Source organism: Alligator mississippiensis, chromosome 11, assembly GCF_030867095.1.
Source record: "Alligator mississippiensis isolate rAllMis1 chromosome 11, rAllMis1, whole genome shotgun sequence".
Lineage (NCBI taxonomy): Eukaryota > Metazoa > Chordata > Crocodylia > Alligatoridae > Alligator > Alligator mississippiensis.
This window is the reverse complement of record NC_081834.1, coordinates 35,470,486-35,488,797: the sequence shown is the minus strand read 5'-3', so window position 1 is coordinate 35,488,797 and position 18,312 is coordinate 35,470,486. Positions and strand designations below refer to the sequence as shown.

At 47.4% G+C, this 18,312-nt stretch overlaps 1 protein-coding gene across 12 annotated transcripts in view; it reads right to left on the bottom strand.

Moving 5' to 3' along the window:
- The window catches only part of APBA2 (amyloid beta precursor protein binding family A member 2), a 259,348-nt gene extending 243,853 nt beyond the window's left edge, over positions 1-15,495 (bottom strand). For 4 of the 12 annotated variants that reach the window (XM_059714811.1, XM_059714807.1, XM_059714812.1 and 1 more), the window contains exons 1-2: positions 14,960-15,067; positions 3,837-4,003 (exon numbers count right to left, since the gene is read on the bottom strand). The gene's annotated coding sequence lies outside the window, so the exon portion shown is untranslated. The other 8 variants (XM_059714808.1, XM_059714813.1, XM_019477583.2 and 5 more) reach the window with 7 other exon arrangements.
- Between the last annotated feature and the right edge of the window lie 2,817 nt (positions 15,496-18,312).

Sequence of the window (18,312 nt, the reverse complement as noted above, 5' to 3'; positions counted from 1 at the left end):
AGCACTTAACAAAAAAAACAAAAGAACCCCCAAAGCCCCGCATTCGCCGGCTGTAGCAGCAGCTATGAGAGCTTCTGAGGGCTCGTAGCAGAGCCCCCCTGCACAGTGCGGGGAAGTGGGTGCCAGCGGGGATCGCCCCTCCAGCTGGCATCCACGTGGCAGCTGCCCCATGGCACAAGTGCAGCGTAGCTCAGCAGGGTGCCATGCACTGTCTGGGAGCTGAGGCAGCTCCAGCAATCAGCCAGAGCCCAGCACCGCTCAGCACCAGCGGCCCCGGCTCCCAGACAGTGTGCAGTGCTGCACCCATGCCATGGGACAGCTGCCATGCAGGTGCCAGGCAGAGGGGCACGATCCCCACTGCCCCCCACTGTGCAGGGGGGCTCTGCCATGAGCCCTCAGAGGCTCTGATTGCCGCTGCTGCAGCCAGTGAATGCAGGGCTTTTTTTTTGCTTTTTTTTAAGTGCCAGGAGGCTGGGGCTGGAAGTGGGGTGAGGCCGGGCAGGGCAGCCACGGGGGCTTCTCCTGCGGCTGTGCCTGCCTCTGCCCTGGCAGGGGGAGCCATGAGAGAAGACCCCATGGCTGCCCTGCCCAGCCTCAGGCTCCCGGCACTTTAAAAGGAGGGCTGTGGGGCTCTGCCAGACTATTCCTGGTGGGCGCATCCAAAACATTTCAAAACACCTGAAACATTTCCGAAACATTTCAGATGGTTTCGTTTACTTTTGGAGGTGTTTCAGAGCCTTCTGTTTCATTTCAGATTTGGTGTTTCGGGCACCGAAATGGGCCAAAACACCTCCAAAACAAAACAACTGCCAAATTTTCACACAGCCGTAATGGTTCGGTATTGCTTTCTTGGGCCTTTTTGCTTGTTCTTGTTTGCTCTTGCTCTTACCTGGACCACAACCTAGTCTTGACCCTTGGTTTGATACCCAGCTTTGACCTTGGCTTCCACTATGGTAAACCCCTCACCTCACATAATCTTCTTGGACTGACTGCCTATACCTGGTATACTCCTACAGTATTAAATTGAGGAAGAAATTCATATGAACACATGCTGCTGCATAACTACTTCAAATTCAATCCCAGCTACTGAGGGTTATTAAGAAGGTCCCCAAAACAAATATATTAAGTATATACAAAACAACTATGGAAGAGACTTTCCAGAGTTTAAGTTTCCCTCGGAACTATCAGGCTGGCACAAGGATTTATTGTATCTATAGCCTTTGTTAGACAAAAAGAAATGCTCAGGTAAAAAATCCTTTTTTTCCACAGGAAAATACACGTGGAATGTCCAATAGCAGCATATCACCAGGAGAGGAAATCAAGGATGCCTGAGAACTCACACGTGTCACCGAGTGAGCATAACATGCAAATTTCTCAGCCCAGTGGCAGAAACAGAGGAAATCTGCACATTTTATTTGTAAGATTTAGTGAAGATGTGAAAAATATGACCAGATGGATACATCTTTGCATGTTGGATACAATCCTCACTGGCTGCGAAATAATGGACACAAAGGAAAAGAGTTTCAGATTTTGAAAGCTTCTGAAATGTTCAATGTTGAGTTCAGTGTTGATTTTTAAAGCACTCCTGACAAAAACAACATACCAGGATTGCATGTGCAGTTTTTTTTAAAAGGTGCTTTACCCCTGGACAAACACAAGAAGGAAACATAATCAACTTTCTATTACCAGCTTTATGTTTGGAATAAGGATTTTCCCCTTGCAATGAGGTGCAGGATTGCTGTCCCCCAAAAGAACCTTAGCTTCTTAAACCTACTCCTTGCCAAACTGACTCCAACCAGGATGGCAACCTTTTAAAAACAAAATCTACCAGTGCCTCCAAAAAAATAAATTCTTCCTAGGAGTATCTTATAAAACACGTGCCTCTTAAGGGTGAGTTCTGTGAATTTGAAAAGGCTGGCAATGACAAGAAATCATCTTGATGAGCAGACAGTCTTACATCTCTTACTATCTCCAGTGAGCTGCAAACAGCTGTCATCTGGATTTTAAAGCATGAGGTTTAAGATCTGTTTTAAGACCTGCTTTATGAAAAAGCTGCTTTGTCTTTTTATTGACTGGATTTATTCATACTAATAATGTAATGCTATACCATACACAAAGAGCAGGACCTACAAGATGTCCTTTTTTTTTTTTTTTTACTACTTTCTGAAAGTAGATTTACATTTGTACCTCATATATCATGCGATTCACTTTTTCAGGTTTAGCATTCTGCCTTTGAGCAGAGGCACCGGGGAGCTCATTGGGCACCTGGGGTGAAAGAAGGGTTGGGGTATATGCCGAGCACTGTAGACCCGAAAGGGGGGAGGGGAGAAAGAGAAAGGGAAGGCTTATCTTTCCAGATTACTGCTGCCCCTGCTGCTTTCACAGCATCAGATTTTCTCCAGCAGCAACAACCATGGGGCGAGGCCCCTGCTCTGTACCTCCTCCGGCAAAGGCTCCCGAGGGGGGGGAAGAGGATCATTGTACTTGACATACTCATAGCCCCGCTCTCCAGATATACTCCTTGATGTGACACTGCCCTGCCCCCTACCACAGGAAAGACTCCTGGGGCAATTCTGGCACTCGTCATAGTCAACATAGTTAACAGAACAAAGAGCAATTCTGTCAAGTTGCAGCAAGGGAAGTTTAGGTTAGATCAGGGGTTGGCAACATTGTTGGGCCAAGTGCTAAAAAAATCCACAACCTGGACGTCAAAGATATTGGCATACCATAAGTGGACAGTGGAGGAGCCCCAAAGGGTCCAATCCTTGTCATGGTAGCGCAGCCCCCGCCCCTTCCCTGCCATGCTCCTCGAGGCACACGTGCAGCCACTTCCAGCAACAAGCCATGCTGGGGCTGTGGACCCTGGTGCAGTCATTTGCTTCAGGGAGCATGGTGGGGAAGGGGCCAGGGCATGGAGCAGGTAGGCCCCTTCCCCTTTGCAGACCAGGCAGGGATCGCACACACAGAGGCAGCACAGGCCCTGCTGCGACCCCTGGGGCCACAACAGGGACAAGGGCCGCAGCTGCAGGCCGTGCTGTCCCACAGCAGTAGCCCAGCACAGCTGGAGCAGGGGCAGGGGCTGGCAGCACAGCTCAGTGCAGCCCATCGGCACTCACGCACAGGAGGAGGAGCCCACCCGGAGCCACCTGGAGAAGCCGCCCCTCCCATACCACCCCCATACACAAGCACCTTCCCCCAGCCCCATGGCCAGGCCAAGAGCTGCCCTGCCCCATTCTCAGGGCCGTGGCTCAGGCCTGGCACAGAGCTCCCTCAGCTAGCACGTGGATGAGCTCTGTGGGTAAAGGAGACACAGACGGAGGCATAGGGGCCTGGAGTCATCCAACCAGAGCCCTCCTTTGCAGGGCTGCTGTGCTCGCCCTCCCCTTCGCAGCTGGGCCTGGTGGGATGTGCCCTCTTTGTCCCCTCACTTTGTACCCCACCTGCCACTCACAGGAATGCCAGCCTTGGCCTCCTCCCTGCAGTGCTCCCCAAACTGCATACAGGAATGAGCCGGGCCAGGACTTCAGACCTCAGTGCAGCTGCTTGCAGGCTCACAACTGCCTACCACATCCAGCCCATGTTCTGGGCAGCTGCTGCCAGCCATGGAGCCTGGGCTGCTCACATCAGGGCTTGCAGCCTCCCCACCACCTGCTGCGAGTAGCCCAGACTCCACGGCCAGCAGCAGCTGCCTACAGCCTAGGTTGGCTGTGGTATGCCAAGCAAAATGGCTTCATGTGCTATGCTCTGGTACATGTGCCGGAGGGTGCTGACCCCTGGGTTAGATATTAGGAAAAACTCTCTCACTAGGAGGGACGTAAAGAAATGGAACAGATTACCCAGAGAGGTGGTGATCCTTCTTGTAGAGTGGTGGTTGCTGTGCGGGCCGGGCCCCGCTCCCGCCGCCGCGCGCAGGTCAGGAGGGGCGATCCGCGGCCCGTCTTTCGCACATGCGGGCTGTGGCCGGCAGCCCGGGCACGCGGGGTCGAAGAGAGCCGGCGACGAGCTAGAGTTAGTCACAAACACGTAGCGGTTAATTGAAAAGATTGTTTACTTACACCCAAAGATGGTATTGGTGTAGGCTGGACAGGTTTCCAGGCACAGCTCCCGCTTAGATCCTCGCTAGAGGACCACGACAAACTCAATTGCTCCCACGGAGTTGTTTAGGCTCCGCGGGTCAGGTTTGGTTGGGCTTGAAAAGCTCCCCGGAGTTTCTTAGGCTCCACGGGTTCGAAGTTACAGGAAAGGGATACGTCTGGGATTGCGATCGGCGACGGGGAGAGGCTAGAAGCGAAAGCTCCGTAGGTTCGGTTATTAAGCCTCTATTGCCTGCTTAGGGGAGGGGCGTTGGGTCCGTGAGGGTCCGCAGCGCTTGGAGATCTTCACACAGAGTCTCTCTCTTCCTCCCTCCTCTGACTTGGGCGGAAGCTACCCAAGCCTTTTGTACGGCTAGCAAGCCAATCGCTAGCCGCCACGTGTGCCTACATTCGGTATTGGCCAACAATGTGGCGCGAATCCGAATACAAATGGCGGGAACTCCTTTGCAGCGTGTATCACTAGTATGTAAAAGAAATGCACCCTGCAAAGAAGCTGTAATTTGGAGGGAAATCCCCCGTTGCACCAGAGTTCTCTCTCGCAGCAGAGAACTCTACCGTGCAAAGAAAGTTACAATCGGCGGGAAAATAATTTAGTAGTGCCGAAGCACACACACAAACAAAAATCACAACTTTGGGTTGTGACAGTTGCCAGCTGAATTAATTATAATTCTGGAACCTCCATGGACAAGAAGGGGTTGTACATCGTGGGTGAAAAATGTGAACAGAGACATAGAAAGTAGTTATGTTTTGGGCCATGTGAGGTGCATGTCTGTAACTAAAGCCTTTTAATGTCTTCATCTGTAATTAATATTTATCTCTCTGTTCCAGAAGTAAATAGGTCCACTAACTCAAGCCCAAATCTTCACTCTAAGGACTTGGGCTATAGATTCCTTCTCCTTGACTCCCCTTTTCAAGAACAGTGTTTGAGAGATTTTATTCATTGCCTTTTAATTCAGAAACAGAGAAGATCAGGTGCTTATAGATAGTTTAAGGATCTGGTAAATCCTTCCTTGTTAATCAAAGCCACTGCTAAAGAGTTGCAAGACACTGCTAGTACATATTGGCTAATCAGGACTGGAACTGATCAGTATCCCTCATTTAACTGAGGCTCCCAGCCTCCAGAACACAGGGGAGTCTTGCAAGATTCCCATATGCTCCAGAGGCTGGGCACTAGCCACACATTTAATTAAAGTCATGATAGGAACCAGCCACAAAGTGTAACATGTGCACGGTGCACTGGCCCAGCTGGGAGTTCTGATCAGCTGATGGGGCTCCCAGCCATGGGAGTGCAAGGAGACAAAGCTTGTTACTTGCTGGTGCAGGGGGAGCCTGTGATCAGGAAGAGTGATTGTTGGGATTCTGCATCAGTTCCCATCGTGCCTTTACTTTAACATCTTTCAGGGGCCTTAGGAATGAACTGCTCTGAGGCTGAGCAAACCAATACTCTGTTAGAGATGTGTTTTCCCGTTATCCAAGGATTAAATTGTTCCCAAGTCTGACATGGATTTTCTATATCACCACTGTTCAACCTTTTAGGGCTGTGGGATGATGAGTAGTGTGGTGTAGTTCCATGGGCTGGATTAGACCCCACACCCAAGAATTGGCCCCATGCTACCAGATCCATGTACTGCCTATTAGAGCCCTGTGCCACTTCCTTTGATCCTCTGCCCCCCAATGAGGGCCCTGCACTTCATTCTTCAGCCCTATGCTGTCCCCCTGGGCTCCCTGCTGCCACATCAGGCTCCACACCGCCTCCAGCTGGACTCTGCGAGCCCAGGTCAAGCCCCAAGCCACCTCCGCATGCCAATCTAGTGTACCACCTAGGCCACAGGGCTACCCACGAGTTCAGAAATTTGGCAGCAGAAGAGCAACAATTGCCATTTCCATTTCTCTGCTGCAGAAGTTTTGGACCTCTGAGGACACCTGTGGGCCAGATGGCATGGCTCCCACAGGCTGGGGGCTGAGCATCCCTGTTCTATATCAATACTTTCCAAATCCTAACTTACTGGGGGAGTCAACAAGGAAGGGAAGACAGGGTTGATGCCTCCTGTAGTATGGGAAAATAAACTTTGAGATGTGTAGAAATTCATGAACAACAGCATATCCATCCCAATCCAAGTCATCAAAGCCTTGCTGTGACTGGAGAATGGATGATATTGTGTCTTATGGCCATCAGCTTCTGAATCCAATAAAAAAGAAACTGCAGCAAAAGCAAGTATCTATGACGGCTCCCAGAAGTACACAGCCTGCCTGATGTCATTCATCTCATTTGTGTTGACAAATTCAAGTTGTGCCAGAACAGAATCTGGAATATCCAGACTGAACAGCAGCTTCTTTTAGCTTTTTAAGGAAAGCTACTCTGATAAGTAGGAATGTCTTAGATGTATGTACATGAGCCACTTAATGTTAACTACCATTTTGGAAAACACCTCTAGAGAGTCAGACAGGCCAAAAAATAAAAGAGCAGAGAATAAGCAAAAGGATCTTCTCTTTTTGAATGACAGAACTGGCAAAATACAAATGCAGCAGACTTATAATTTAGTTAACCAGAACTTCTGAAACATATAATCTCCTCTGGAAGTTTCACATAATAACATTTAGATATAGCAGCATTATAGTATTGTTGTATCCTTGATTTAGTATCCTTTTTTAGTATTTAGTATCCTTTATGGTCCAGGGAATATGGGAGAAGCAGGATTTGTTTGGTAAAACCCAAATAATACCGCTCTTCTTCATATCATGCTCTCCCTATTATCACAGCTTTTAACATCAATGGCCAACTACCCTATATATTAATGCAAGAAAATTCCATTTATTGTCACACTAGACACTGTCACAAATAACTTGATATCAACTAATTAAGTGATCTCCACTGAGTGTTACTGCTTAATGTGCTTTACTGCTTAATGTGATAACGATCAAATGATATTCCAAGATCAAATCTGTTAGCAGATCTGGTAGGCATGTAATTTGCTTTGTTGAAGAAATATCTCAAGACATACAAGAGCAAAAATAAATTCTATATTTTTAAATTTTAAGATGGGCATTTAAGGTGCTTTTTCAGAGCTTGGGAATTTAAGGAACTTACCTGGCACTTTAGAGCCACATGTGAAATCTCTCTTTTAGTTAAGTTGTAAAGGTTTAGATGATTTTTTGCTGCAATAAACTTTTAGGGTATGCTTGTAAAACTCTTGAAAAGTGGCAAACAGATTAATAAAAGGGTCAGAGAGTGGATGAGACACAGGCACAGCACCCCTGGGGCAGCTGGAGGGGTTTAAGACCCATCCACCTGTCTGTGGTGATATAATCTTTCCGCCATATGTGCCAGCCCTGGCCCTGTGTGGTGCCTGCATGGCGCCACATGCTGCAGGCAGCACAGGGGGTCAGACCAGGGCACCTCATGCAGCACACAGTGCCAAACCCAACCTGCATGCCACAGGAAGCCCCAAGGGCCACATGCACATTGGGCCCCAAGGCCAGCATGTGCTGCACGTGGCATATGAGGCTGGACTGGCCATTACCACTACATGCAGCACAGGAGGCCAGCACTCTTTAATATACTGTACATTTATTTATATTCATTCAAAGAAGTTCTAGAAGTAGCTCTGCGTATAGCCTCCAAAACACCTGCCCCAAGATGTTTAGTAATGATATGAATACCTGTTTCACCTGGTGCTTGGCTTCAGACACAGGTGTGACATTATAACTCAGAGAGTTATAGGTCACTGATCTTACTGCAAGCCTCAAGATTTTCAAGGTGGGAGAAGTCCATATCCCCTACTAATAAAGAAAGCTCTCCCAGGAGCCATGTCTAAATGATGTTCCTATTTTTTGAATGACAGTATCTGCTCATCTATGCATGGCTCCAGCCAAGTTTTGGAGACAGTTATTCTATAACGAAATGTGACATGACCTCATTTTCATTATTACATTACTCTTTTAAATGAAAACTTGCCAAACTGTCAGCTGAGCATGATGGCTGTGTCAACTGTGAGCAGCTGATGTACTAACTTCCTCTATCTCCCACTACATCCCATATTACCTTTTTCAGCAGCTTATCAGAAAGAATAGACTGCACAATATTCACGAGAATGGTTCCAAATTACCATATTTACTTGATTCCAAGGTGAGTTATTTTTCCCCATTCCACATGGGGTGAGAGGAAGCCTTGTCTTGGATTCAAATACTGGAGCTAAAACCAGAATCTGGGGCCCAAGCACTGCATGGTCAGGGCTGGGGTGGCTCGAGTTGGCTCATGTAATGGGGGAGGGGTTGCATGGTCAGGTGAGTGCAGGGGAGACTGCAAGATAGATGTGGGGGGCTGGGGGAGAGGGAGGATGTGCAGGAGAGACTGTGCAACATGTGACCCAAGAGGAGTGTGGGAGAGACCACAAAGCAACAGGAGACCTGCTGCAACTGTGGCCCTGGCCTGGAGCTAGCACCCACGCAGAAGCCACTGCCTCTGTCACCTGGCCTGGGATGTGGCCAGGGCTGGAGCAGCTATTGTCACCTGACTGGAGCCAGGGACAGAGCCACTGTGTGCTCCATGCCCTGGGCCAGAGCCGGAGTCAGAACCATTGCGTGGCGTAAGCAACAGCAGGGGTGGGTAGGGAACAGGAAAAATGGTGAGGAGGGACAGGACCTGGAAGAGCAAGCAGAGAGGGAAACAGACAACAGGGAGCACAGGCACCAGGCTGGGGGAAAATGACAGGGGGACAAGCAACAGGGGTACAAGTGGGGGAGGCAAGGGTCATGGGGTCAGGCAGCAGAGGGGCAAGGGTCAGGAGTCAGGCCACCTGCCCCTGCTGATGCTTTCACCACTGCAGCAGGGGGGCAGGGGATAAATTTTAGATGACCATCCAATAATTGGATTCTATATATTGAAAGTTGTAAATCCAATTATTGGGGGATTGTCTTAAATTCAAAGTTACCTTGGGGCCAAGTAAATACAGTACCACTCCTCCAAAATCTGATTCTGAAGTTAGTCTAAGTGTAAGTCCAAGTCTGGGGTGGCAGACTCCCAGAAAAATGAATATTAGGATCCTCTTATAGAAGAGGGCCATGTCTTAGATCCCTTGCTCTAGGAAGATTCTATCTGACAAACTGGAGTGGAAGAAGCCTCTCTGAGCTTTCCAAGTAAAATGAGGAGCCATTTTGACTCACTGAATAGCCTAGAGAGCCAAGCAGCATTAAATAAGATCATCAGTTGGCTGTTACCCACAACAGTACAAAGCAGAACAAGCAGAAAGCAGAGAAAATGTCTTTAGACAATCACAGCAGCAACAGTATTTCATTTTAATTTACTTGAAAGAATGGGAACAGGCCCCAAAACCTTGCGTTTTCCTGTTAGACAACCTAATTTGAAATCTTAGATGCCAGTGGCCAATAAATCAGGCTCTCTCTCCTCCTCTCAAATCTCAACCAATTCTATCTCAGGTAACAACACTGCATCCCTAAATCCCCCTTTGCTGTTTCAATTGATTACAATGTCATTTTTCCTCACTTCATGTCCTAACACTCTTAGGCAGAGCTGGCATGAGCTCCAGTTGCTTTGTTTGTCGTGAGAAGGGACAACACTTTACAGGTATTGTGCAATTAACTAGTTAATTGTGCAATTGCCTGGAGACCAGCTATGCATGCAAATTAGCTATCACACAGTAAAAAGCTCCAACCAGCTATAAAGTTAGACCTCAGAATGTGTATAAGCTTTATAGGTGACTGTTCTCCAGTTTTAATCTGCATGTGTAGCAGGGTCCCCCCCTGCAACTGGGAGCCCCATCAGCTGACAAAGGTCCCAGCCGCAGGGATGCACCATGCCCAAGGTAAAACAACAAGCCCTGGGGATCATGGCAGCTGCCACAATCCCCTCCCCCCCCACCCCAGCAATAAAGTGTGATGGGATCTAATACACAATCCCACAATCATGTCTCCTGCCATGCATGTGTGACATGGCAGGAGATGCAATAGTTTAGATTGTGCATTAGATCTTATTGTACCTTTAGCTTCATGGGTAGAGGAGCCCTACGTTTCAGTGACAGAGCACATCCCACATTTCTTTTAACTACTTCACAAGTGCAGTATAGCTATTAGACCCAATCTAACCGCTCTGAGACAAAGCTCTCAAATTACACCAAAAATGGATCTAGCAAGCCCCACTGCACAGGGAGCTGCATGTTCCAGGAAGGGAAGATTTATGGGGTCTGAGCCCTTCTCAGTAGTAACTGAGAGATCCTTGGAGAAAAAGGCATCATGTAAAGAACAAAGTAACATTTTATTACCTACAACCATTCAGAAACATCTTCATCAAAGCTTTAACAGACAATACCAAAGAAAAAAATGACTGAAAGAAACCTCCCTCTTCAGCCTTGTCAGGACCAAACTCCAAATAAATTCAAAGAAATATGTATATCTAACCACCCTGTGCCTTTGAACACCTGTAAACAAGACCAGGCAATTACTACAGACACTTATCCAAATGAATGTCAAGTTTCATTAGAGTTCAGATAATCTGTTAACGTTTTACCACTCAATCAGTATACAGGTAGTCCTATAGCTCCCCAACATAGGACTATTAAAGCATGCATAGCCCTTTTAAGTAATAAGCTTTCATATGCAAATTATCCTTAAATAGTTGCTTACTAGTAAAAATAAGACAATCTTCTGCATAAGATGCATATCTGCATTCTGGCAGCTGTTGGGAGTATTTGGGTGTTTGGATAAACATCCAAAAGCTTATCTGGTTATACTGAGACTACTCTTTCCAAGAATGCCTGAACCCCCAATTCTTAAATTCCTCTTCTTGACCTTCCTTTGGCCTTGGAGAATGTTCCCAGAGGCATCCAGGACATCACAAGATATTACACACATATGCATACCTTGTCGCATCTTTGAGGACATCTCAAAAATTAGGTAGTGCTTCCCCCAATCCACTTGCCTTCCCCTCCAGCATAGAGTTCCTAATGGAGCTCCCCCGGCCTTTTTTTCGGTCTTTTTCACATAACTATGTCCATATTCCTATTTCCACACACCTTGTCCCTCACTCTAACTCAGCAGTCCCTGGGCTCCTTGGTTCCTGAAAACAGGATGAGCAGAAAAAAAAGAGGGGGGAGGAAAATGGAATAGGGGTCTGAAAGGAGTCTACCACTTATTGTAATATTAAACAGACAAGGAATGTGGGCAAGCAGGTCAAAAACTCTGATCAAGTGGCGAAGACAGGTACAGGGAGCTTTCCCTGCTTGTACGGAATCCTCCACCAGCTATGCATTCAAACCCCCTACAATATTGGCTGAGAAAGGAAAAGCTGGCAACCAGTTTTCTGCCTGCTTCATACTTGCCTGAAGTATGGGAAGACATTTCTTAGGCACCAGCGGTAGCCAATTTTTCCCATAAACCTGGCAGGTACTGGCAGTAGCCAGGACAGGACTGTGAAATGCAGAGTCCCAACCATAATGAAATTTCTGAGAAAAATATGCCCATTTTCTAGCCAAGATGTCATGAGAAAATGCCAGGCCCTCTTCCTTGCATCTTTCAAGCGTATTTTAACAAACTTCACAACAGCAGGACATTGGCCACCATTGTCCCCCCTGCTTTACCTGTGATAGGGTGTTATGCTTTGCACTTATGTAGGGTTGACTGTGTAGTTTTACTAATATGTTAGACAATGGATTTGTATAGGATGGTTTGGATAGGGATGATTATTATCTGATTATTTTATCTGATTATCACTCTGGCAGGGGGTTGGACTAGGTGACCTCTGGAGGTCCCTTCCATCCCTACTTTTCTATGATTCTATCTACAAAAAGAAAACAGCCAGCTGAATACTACAGGATGAACACTCCTCCAGGCAAGACAAGATTGTAATATATTATATGACGTACAAGACAAAATCTATTAACAGATCTGCTAACATCCTTAATTCTCAACATTATTTTTGTCATGAGAGGCAACCCATATTGTCCCATGAAGCCCATCGCTTGGGTAAGATCATCGCTAAGAGAACAACAGACTAGGAATCAGAAAGTCTGGGTTCTACTTCTACCTGTTCCTTCTGCCTCAGCAAGTAAGCTTAAGCAAGTCACTTCATATTTCTGTGCCTTGGTTTCTCAGTCTGTGAGGAAGCATAAGGATAGTTTTTACAGTGTTGGAAAACTTAATTTATTCAGGAGTGCCGATAAAACAGACATGTTACTTGGATGAGAGGTTTTCAAGTTGAAAATATTTTGCTAAAGTATCATTGAGAAACATTCATATTTTTTCTTAGGAAAGAGCTTTACATTTCAAAACACAGGTCTCAGCCATGCAATCTGGCTTGTGAAGCAGAAGTCTAGTAGCATGTCAGATACTCTGATGAGGACCAGAATAGTTCATATAAAGATCTAGATACAACACATTTAAATATAAAAACAACCTGTTCATTGTGCTTCAACTACAGATCGAGGAGAAAGCAGGGTTATACATTACTTGAATTAAGGAGGCACTTATCTGATTACATTATCTGTCTATCTGGACCCCAAATTGATCATTATAAATGTATTTTAAGCATACCATTAGCTAGAAACTAGGGACAAGGTTATAGGGAAAATGTCATAAAGAACCTGAATTATTTTAGTCTCAGCTACCAGCGTTTCCTCACACCATGCAAGAAAGTTAGGTGCTTGAATCCTGTCTACTTACAACTGTAACCTTTTAAACCATCCACAATTTGAGATAATCTCAAAGGTTATGCCCATTAGGTTTCTGTGGTGGAAGAAACAAGAGCTAGATCTTTTAATGTTTCTCTACATAAGATAGTGTATCACACAGAAACAATCTAACCTCCCATTAAATTAGAGAGGCTGTTTTTGCTAAAGGCAAGGGCAGCAGTGAGAAAGATGTCTAGGATAACCAACCTATTCAGAAAGGCTTAAATCAAAGCTTTCTTCCCAGTTCTGGAAAGTGAAAGCACTTCTTGGCATACAACCTCTTCCAGCACAGTGGGTGAGAATGTGTGACATCTGTGCTCCCCCTCAAATAGTTGCTTGACAAAGGCAGGCAAATCCTTTCTTCCTGATACATTTTTGAGATTATTCCCCATGTTTGCTGCCTTAAAGCAAAGCTTAGTTTCGAGACCTCCCATCCCAAGCCTCATTTAAATCCTCTCTCATCTTAGCCCATCATATGCCTAAGCAGCAGCATCTTGTAAGCGATAGCTGGGAAACTCTGCTTCTGAAGGAACGGATTTGGAATTTCAATAGACACATTACCAAAGGATGCTGGTGGCAATGATATTTTTCCCCCCAAAGTATTCTGAAAATTACTTTTGAAAGACTTAACAGTCATCAAAAGAGTGCAAAGGGCAAAGGTTTTGATTAATCTTATATGCCTCTTTTGGACATGAATGAGGCTGCTGACCAGAGGCTACTTGTTAAAATTAGTCTGAAAGCTAAAACCAGAATCACATACTAGAAAAAGTGAGTTTAAAAAGCTCAAGTAATCAAAGCTTATGGAGAGGAGAGAGAAAGACATCCATAGAGACCAAGTGTACTAACATAAATAATGTAAAGACAGTGATTCTTCCCACCTACTCATGGTAATAAGCTATTAAGCACATTAGGAGGAATAGGAGAAAACATATTTCATTCTTTGCACCTCCCTAAGAAAGGTCTGGTAACCCAGAGATATAGAGAAGTGTTCATTTAAGGGTTTTCTACATCAAAACCCAGCACATAATTATTACAATCCTAGCTTCTCTATATACAGTGGGTTATGGTTAAAGAAGAAATACAACAAAACAAAAAGCAAATGCATGCTGGCAGGTACCTGCACACAGCAGAGCCTGAATTCTTGGACAGCTCACACCGTTGTGCTGGCAACTACCAGAATACCAAAACATTTGCAAAAAAAAAAAAAAAGAAGTCACTTACCAAGGACCTGCGGTATGGCAGGAACCCTGCACTGCACAAATAACCACATACAAGAAAGATATCTTGAAGCTGTCACCTTCTTTCACATACAGTACTGCTAGTCCACAGGTCTGACAAGAGATGCTTAGCAATGGGTTCAGCAGATCTATAACATGCTCCTCCTGTAAAGAAATTGCCCATCTCCAGGGAGACTCCGTGGCACGCCTGACAGACTCATTTCATTGAGCAGCATTACTTGGTTTTGCAAAACGGGCCACCGTCATTTAGTAAGATGGCATTTTTAAAAAGCTCTCTCAAGGCGCTGTACACGGTATCGACAGGGAGGCAGTATTACACAGCATTCAGCAAGGGGCTTCTTTTTTTTTTTTATTATGATTTAAATCTCTTTGTATGTCCCTCCTAGCGTGCCACTGCCACCAGAAGGGGACAGAGCCAGCTAACTTCACAGATGTGACCGCAGAGCCCGCCAGTCCTCCAAGCACAGCTCCCAGCCTCCCCTGGCCACCGGGCTCCCTCACACCCCCGGGACCCTCCAGCACCAGCAGGCACAACCCTCCGCACGGGCACGGGCACTAGCACGGACACACGGGGGCAGGGGCGCCGCCAGGGCGCGTTGCACTCCGCCCGCTGTTTACCTAGGGAAAGACGAAGCGGGGATGCGGATCGAGCAGCGCTTCTCCCTCTGGACCCCGCCAGCGGCGCGGCCGCGTTGCTACACTAGAGATGCCCGCGCCAGCGCACCCGGCAACTCCGCGGGCGCAGCCCGGGCAGGGGCCGGGGCCGGGGCCGGGGCCGGGGCCGGGCCGGGCTCCCCCGCGGCTGCAGCCGGGTGCCCCTCGCAGCCCTCGCCCGGCTCAAAGGGGCGGCGGCAGCGGGGTCACACCAGGCAGGGAGCGCCGGCCGCCCCCGCACGCTGGGAGTAGCAAGGTCCGGGCGCAGCCTCCCTTCCCCCGCGCCCCTCACCTGCCGGGGGCCGCGCGCGGCAGCTCTTTTGTGTGCGGCTCGGGCGCCCCACGCCGCGCTAGCGGGCCCGGGAAGCTGGGTGGCGGCGCCCGGGAACCTGCATGCGCACAACCAGCCCCGAGCGCTGCGGCGAGGCGGGGGCTGCCGAGCCCCGCCACCGCCTCCGCCCCCGCCCCCGCCCCCAGCCCCGCACCGACCGGCTGCCCGCTCGGCCCGCCTGCAAGCGGCGAGGAGGACGAGGAGGGGAAGGGCCCGGCCCGGCCCGGCCAGCGCTGCCCCCCGCACACGGCCGCGAGGGCGAGGGGGAGGGGCAGCCCGGGGCTGGTGCCTGGTGCCCCCCCGGGGCGGAGGCGGGCGGCTCAGTGCGGTGGGGGCCCGTCCCTACCTGCCCGCCTCGGCCGACGCAGCCCTGGCACCACCGGGCTGCTAGACATGGAGACGCAGCCTGCAGAAGTTACAACAATGACACCCGCCGCCCTCCACTCACAACGCGAGGGGGGCCGGCGGCTCCGACAGCGGGACTCGCGTGCTGCGCTGCCGTCCCGCCGCCTCTTCCGGCCCGGACCCGGGCTGCGGCAGGGCGCCGCGCGGGCGGGGGCCGGGGCGCCGCCGGGAGGGGTGCACGTCACGGGGGGGCACGCAGCAGGCCAACTCCCAGGGGCCCTCTGCCCAGCGGGTCGGATCAGGGGCCACATTTCTCCTCGGGGTCTCCTCCATGCAGTCCCATAACGGGGGGAGGGGTGCCTTTAGGTGGCATTGCTAGTAGGGGGCTCATGGCTCCACTGCTGCCTGGAGTGAAGAGCTGCCCTCTTGTACCTCTGATTACATCTCTAGCTTATGCGAGAGAACAGACCAACCTGATCTAGTCTTGAAATCAAAGAGACCACACAAGTGTCACCACACCCATTTCTTCGCTTCCCCCAGCATCCCTGCCAAAAATCAAGCTCCCATAGCCCAGAATGAAGGTGTCTGTCCTGCCCATCCTCACTTCCCAATATACGGTACCTGCAGCCATGTCACCTTACCCATCTCTCACTGACAGTGGCAGATATCTGCCCTTCTGGTTCAAGCTGCCTACTCTTTCCCTAGTCCTCATTTCTTCTACAAAATGCCTGCGAACTCCCGCCAGCCCTGCCCTGCAATTCCCCCCAAAGGTTGAGACCGTATGGAGGGCCCTCCGCAAAAAACATGTACTGTATTTTCTCTCATACAAACACATCCCAGAATATAATAATATATACATTGTTTTTGAAAAGCAGAATTAAGGAAAAAAAGATTTTTACCAGAGTTATGGCTGCATAGAGCAGGGATGGAGCCTAATCTTCAGCTAATTCACCCTCCCTTTGTTGCTTACCTAAAGCTGAGACCCTAACTGCTATTGAAGACTGGCTTCCATGGGTCAAGCTATGATTTTGAAAAGAATGGAGGCTCTAGGGCTGTGCAATAGGAAGAAAAAGACCAGGAGCAGCCATCAGACAGCATAATTGCTAGGAAAGAGCCTGGTTAGTAGAACAGCAAGACCATTAAAAAGAAGAGGTTATTAAAGACTTATGGAGTGGTGAACAGGAGTCATTAAGTGAATTGACTACCTTAGCTGACTGAATAGCAATGCCAGAAGTGGTGCTGCGTGGAGCAGAAATCAAAAGCTGGGTTGTTTCTATCCTGGGCAGAAAAATCTGTTTTCCTGATTAATACATGCACCCCAACTTTGGGGAAAGGTTCATGTGGTATATGAGAAAATATGGTAAATTAATCAGTCACCAATTTATAGATGTTCTGTTCATTTCATCCCACCAGCAGAACACAGTCCTGCTTCCAGCTTTTGGACAGTTGGGAGGCAACTCACTTGGATTTCCCTTGTCCTCAAGCAAGCTACCAAGTGGAAAATGCTGTTTTCAATGTACTGGAAAAGGCTTACTTTTCAGGACATCACCCCTCATAACATTTTATTCCTCTCATCTAATAAATAATAACACTAGCGTTTGTATCACAGAATACCATATTCTGCACAATCTTTATATCAACATGTTCTTTGTAACACTTCGCTGGATGCTAGCTGGATGGTATTTTTTTATGAGAGTAGCTGGTGACCTTAAGCTCCACTCTTGCTTGGGTTACTACAAATAAGCAAAGCTGAACCTAGCAAAAAAGAGAGCTTGTACATTAAGGCTCAGGATACAGCCATGATTATAGCTCAGCACAAGAAACCTGAATCTACCATGCAGAGAAATAATACAAGATGGAAGATCAAATCACAAAATCCATCCCCTGCTGAGGACAGGATATTAGACCTCCATGCAAGAAGTTAAGATAATGCTACACATCATAGTTAAAGGCTCACAATGGTAGTTTCCTGGGAGCAACAGCTGTTAGAAACTATTGGATCTTTCTAATTGCAATTATGATTTTTTTTGTATATAAATATCTTCAGCCAGCTTCCTCTATATAACTGATGTACTATATTTGGGAGACTGAGTGCATGAAAGTTAGACGTATATAGCTACTCTTTCCATTCTAGTGAAACAGTGAGCAGAAATGTGTCATGGTACCAAGAGTGGAAAGCCACTTTAACACAGTTAAATTGCATTCCCATCAGGTCAATACTAGCATGAAGTGTAGTAATTAATGCTTCCAACTCAGATTTGTTTGTGGATTGCACTGGTGCAGCCATACTATTCAACGGGCACAACAGCTGAATCCCAAGTATGCATAAAAGGCTCATTATAAATACATGGCTTGTTTTGTTTGCAAAACTTCCTGTTACAATCTACTAACTATTCAGTGGACATTTTAAGTACAGTTAGTTGGCCTCCACTGCATCTCATCTATTCAGTATCCTTTACCTTGATTATTTAATGGTATTTTGGTTATATATTCAATGTCTCCATATCTATATATATACACTAATAAGCAATATGTACCTGTGGCCACATGTATGCACATGCACACAAAGTAGCTTGTCTTCCGCTCTGCTGTTTTATATTCAGAGGGAAAAAAAGTGCACTTCATAACTGTATCACATTATATAAACTGGATAGATTGAGCCCACAAAGCTGATTATTTTTATAAATATAACCCAAGTGTATAGAAAGCAAAGTACCTCCAACATGGTACATGAAACCTGCCAATCACATTTTCATGGGAGGAAGTACAAGCAGACCATCCTTGAAGTTCCTGCATGTTGTGTTGTAGCTTGACTGTCCTTTCTTAAAGACTGCTTTACTCCAAAGGGGCTGGATCCATGTGATCTCTTACTAGTATTCTTCCCTGTCTCAGACTAAAACTATTGACTTGTCCAAATGCTCGTTACATTATATCACAAAAATGACATACCAGAGTTGGAAGATAAAAGG